The sequence below is a fragment of the Halyomorpha halys genome, unplaced genomic scaffold, assembly GCF_000696795.3.
Source record: "Halyomorpha halys isolate HHAL.00 unplaced genomic scaffold, Hhal_1.1 Scaffold547.1, whole genome shotgun sequence".
NCBI lineage: Eukaryota > Metazoa > Arthropoda > Insecta > Hemiptera > Pentatomidae > Halyomorpha > Halyomorpha halys.
The window spans coordinates 916,583-921,986 of record NW_027111872.1 but is presented as its reverse complement, the minus strand read 5'-3'; the positions used below and the strand labels follow the sequence as shown (position 1 = coordinate 921,986).

At 31.9% G+C, this 5,404-nt stretch overlaps 1 protein-coding gene across 2 annotated transcripts in view; it reads left to right on the top strand.

The window, feature by feature from the left end:
• Nucleotides 1–5,404, top strand: part of Meltrin (meltrin) — a 239,695-nt gene that overhangs the window by 949 nt on the left and 233,342 nt on the right. The window lies entirely within an intron of this gene.

Below are 5,404 nucleotides of genomic sequence, written 5' to 3'. Positions count from 1 at the left end.
CTTAAAGAATATCTAATATATAATTTTGAATATAAAATTTGTTTCGAACTGAAGACAAAGTAGTCTATTTTTGTGAAAATACATTAAATTTTTCTTTTCTGATTGTCGTTATTAAGATATCCTAGTTTCTTTTATAACTCATAATTTATAATTTTAAAAAACTCCAAAATGTGTGGTAGAATGTAGATTTTGTCTAAAGTCGATGATCCATTTCGGTTGGCAACACTTCAGAGGCCACGCACTATCTAGAGGCCAGTGGCCGCTCCCTGGCTTCCGGTCCAAACATCCTGTCAAGTCCATTATATACAATTATTATAATGTTCTCTTCGGCGCAATGGGACAGCCAGATATCTAGATGAGCAAGCGGTGCAGGGCAATAAAATGAGATTTGATGGAATCGTAATGCCTTCACAGTATGTGAAACAACCTGTTTTGACATTGTAAAAATTATATAATAGCATCGGAACTAAGTCAAAGTGGTATATCTGAAAATATATCTATCTTTAGTTATTTTATCCACTGGTTATCTATTCACTTTGCAATGCCAAAAAGATCTTACGGACAATATAACATAAATACATAGCTAAGCGAAATGAACAATTGGCATATGTCAAGATAATAAATTTGCTGCTTACTCATATCTGCTATAATAATTTTTAAAAAAATGCTCTCTGGACTTTACATATACAATTTGGCTTTGTATTGACGATAAATGGAGAAAATTAAAACAGCAGACTTACATGTTTGTAAATTTGGGTCATTGAAGCTTTTACTTTACCCATTATTTGAATCCATAGCCTCATGTCGTTTCGAAACAAGCCTCATGATTTCGCATTGCACAATGATGTGTTTAAAGATTAGCTAACATCTAAACCATGAAAAATAGTTACTCCAACGAAAGCTGATTCGAAACAGATTTTTTTATCATTAATCCAACGAGTTCTAAGTTAGGAATCTTCCTTATGGTTTTAATCCATAGTATATTGGGAGGAACCGTTTACAGCTTAGAAAAAGTAGATTTTGAAGAGAAACAAATGAAGGGATCTGCAACAGTAAGGATGTCGCTAGATTTTTTCGCCGTTTTCTAGTTAGACCGGATTCCATAAAAAAATATTTGTTTCTGGTGGTGCAAAAATTGAATAGTTTCAGTCTGTTGTTACAAAACTGTCTGCTTGCTGTTGCCCCAGAAATATGTAGGAGTGGCCAAGACATTGTACTGCAACAATCTCTGATATTCTGGACATTTGGCGGATACCGAGTCGCTGGATGACTAATTATTTCCCTTCACAATGTTATTCAACTAAAGGTGTTTATAATATTGTTTATTAACAACTAACTAGTTTCTAAGTTATTGGTCAGGTTTAAATTTATTTGATAATTAAATGATAAGTGTTAGTCCGCCTGATAAAGAGGTACCTGCAACCTTCTAAGCTTCTTCCATCAATTTATAAAGAGAAGAAGGAATTCCGTGTGACCTAGTGTTATGTTCTAACTTATATTTATATATATTTATTTTTAAAAAGAAAAGAAAAGAGTTACCTCAAAAAATGATTTTTGGTACAGTTTTTATTTTTTTTTACTGATTTTTTGTAAAATATAGCACCCTACTTAATGTTACAGCTTATTATACTACGTAATCTGAACAAAATGATGATTCACTTGAAAATACCAGCGACAAACAAATTATAATAACCCGAGTAATAACAAACCGTGAGTGAACTGATGTAATAAGATATTAGGGTATGTAGCGTAGGAATACTGGTTCATGTGGGGGAGCAAGTCCGAGAAGTGGATGTATTGCTCCTTTTTGCCTACCCCAAGAATAACCAATTGAGTAATACTTATACTACCATTTAATTCCTCCATGTCAAATCTTTAAGCTTTCTGTGGAAATTCTAAAAGGACGAACATTTAATTGAGGAAGGTTCGGAGCCCAAAGGACTTTATCTGTGATGGGTAGTGATAACAATCTTCTGTGTAGTAGGGTTATTCAAGATGTGTTAAATGTAAAATGTTTTACCACGTTAAATGTTATAAGTATAGGATTGTGAGCAGCCCAATTTCAAGCCATGTTAAAGGTTAATTGCATAAGAGTTCCTAGCGGATTTTCTGAGCCACTTGCTTTATAACCATTCCTTCCAAAATTTCTTGTTATTTTTTACTTACAGGTTTTGATTAAAGTAATTTATTACAACGTGCTTAAATTAAGTGAAAAGTAGAAGTTGTGTAAATGTTTGGCTACTGAGTGTCTTGTTGATTTTTTGACTTGTGGGGAAGAGAATCAAGATGAGTTAATTAACTGTCATTACTCTATTATTATTGTCATTCATTGGTTTATTAGTTTTTAAAACATCCAAAACAATACTAACACAGTACGAGCAAGTAACCTAACACAACAAATAAAACGGATGAGCTCAGCTGGTCTGTTGCTTGACGTCATTCTCCATTTAACAGGCCTCGTAACAGTCTCTCAACTATGTTATATGTTATATCGTTTTAACATGGCAAAAGAAGGAAATATTTCTCCATTTAACACAAGTTTTTCCATTTAACACGCTTTAACATGTTAAACTAAAGATCATGAATACCCCTAGTATAGAGCAGTTCTGGAACCTGTCCACATAACATAATTGACAAGTTTCATCACGAACTACTCCAACAAATCTTTAGATTTCTTGTCAATCTGCTATGACCTATTTGTGATTGGGTTTGATTTTTATAGTAGTGATATGCTGAAAGGTAAAGGTTTTAAAAAAAAAGATTCAATCCATATTATGTATACTTATTGTACGTGTAACATTGTCCACAGTTTTCTAAACATTTTTTCTCATCTTATTCACATCTAAACCTTTCAAAAAATATCAACAATGAACAGATAATAATATCAAAATCAATTAACAAATGATATACGCGGCATGATGAACAACAGCATCCAGTTTTTTTTTTTTTTGTCTGTGTTTACTTTTTCGTGTTGGAAATTTCCTCGTTCTCAGTCTGTTCCTTGTGTCCTCAGGCATGTATAAAAAAAAGTGGATAGTACAAAAAAAAGTATAGGCATAGTACAAAAAAAGTGGATTTTTTTTTTGGAGTTTTTAATTTAGAGTTTTTAATTTTTTATTTAGAGTTGCATTTAGTAATGAATAATAAACTTTAATTTCAGGTTATCTAAAACATTATTATTGATTACCTCAATCCAATTTACATTTTGATAGAGACTTGCTGAAAGCTAAATAGCAAGGTTTCTGCTGACTCGCGAGAGCACTACAACCCTTTAGCAATTACTATAACACCTTCTAATGTCAGAGATAGACGACTTTAGTAGATTTACTAATAAACCGATGATTTATAGGGACCACTCTTGTAAAGCCAATAAATCCCCTGGCTCAGCATCTGTTATTAATCTAAACGCCAAATGTTCGGGTCCGTTCCTGATAGTGTGGTAGCTATATTTCATCTTAACGGGGGCTCCAGGAATTTCCGTGCCCTGCAAGCGATACTTATATATATTTATGTATACACATATAATAAATGATTGTCAGCATTTTTCCGAAAAAAAAGAAATTGTTGAACTCTAAGATTTAACAAAATTACTATAACCCTTGTTAGCTATATCAATCATATTCTATAGTCATGAATTTTGAATACTATGTTATATTATTATATTTAGAAACATTATCAATGTGGCCTGAATAACCATAATTATAATGAATAATTATCCAAAATATGTATAATAATTTATATAATATATTGATGATTGATTGTTTGTGAATTTTGATGATGGTCAGTGCTATGGTCAAGAAGAAAAATAGATTATAGAAATTATTTGATTGCGGACGTTTTGATCCACAAATCATCATTAGGGCTGTTGTGATGGATGAAGATGTACTGAACAGACAAATGTGCTTTGAATTTTGGTCCATAATAAGAAATGGTTGATGTTTTCAAAAAGTTAAAAGAAATTCATTTTTCTTTTGGAGCTTCATCTTTAATAAATAAAGTTCTTTTATAAAAAAAAAAAAATTATAATAGAACTTTATTTATTGATATATATTACATTCTGTCACACCATTGTGGGCAATAGTGATGAATGATCTCAATTGTACTAAAATAAAATAAAATTAGAATGAAAAAAAAGTGCATACAAATAAATAAAATCTCTCTTAAAATATGTACATACAAAAGGATAGAGAAAGTGAACATAATCAAACTATGTGCTTGAAAAAATAAATAAATAAAATAAAATAATGATAAAAATGAAAGAATGTGAAAAGGAAATGTAAAAAAAAGTACATAGAAATAAATAAAATCCATCTTAAAATATATAGAAACAGAAGCATAAAGAAAATGAACATAATCAAACTATGTGTATCAAAAAATAAATAAATAAAATAAAATAATGATAAAAATAAAACAATATCTACAATACTAATTACTATAATACTAATTAAAACTACCTACAATACTAGAAGGCCAAACATTATTTAAAGTAGAGTTAATTTGGTAAAATATGAGCCCTAATAGCTAATAGCTATATGCATTCAATAGTTCGCTAGCTACAGTTCTTTTAAAAAGCAATTTTCCATTAAAAAAAGTCAGTAGTTCTTTATTTTATTTATCTATTATTATTATTATCTAATTAATTTTGGGAAAACTATATCTCAGGAATCTTTTGACGTAGGGATGTCCGCCAGCACTCAAAACAAGCGAGGAAACTAAGAGTTGACGGGCTTGAAGTGGAAGGTGATAACGGATTCTATTGCTTTATGGTAGCTATGGATCGACGGGAAATTTGGGCAATGTGTAGTTTCCAGGATAAAGTTTGATCTAGAGTGATACTAAGATTTTTGACTGACGTAGGAAGGAGTATTGTTTTGGAAAAGGTTGGGGGTTCCGGTCCTGGATATTCGCATTTAAACATAAAGTTAGCTTAGGAAATTTTGTCACAACTATAAATCATTTTATTTTAGGAAATAATTTAAAACCTACTGTTCTGGTAACCTACGGCAACGGAAAAGTTGAATCAGAAAGGTTGCCATGTAGGATCAGTAGCGCCCATGTGGCCAACATCAAAAGCTTGCCTCCTCCAGCGCTCTTGGTGGCAAGAGAAGTAACGCAGATGAGTGTGAGATAGCCATCTTGTCTTCAACCAGAAAAGCGTACATCCTTTATTTTTGTTCAGTGATCAGCAATATCTTCCATGAGTGAGTAGAGTTACTTCAGTGGTTCCCAGCAGGAGAAGGAGGAGAGGCTTGGAGATGCGGGGGGGGGAAGAAAGAAGAGAGAAGTAAGTCCACATAGCAATAGTTAACATACGCATCATCATCAACCACCCCAATGTTAGATCTACACTTTCCATAGCCCAGTCATACAAAATTCTACTAACAATCTAATCATAATGTTTTCT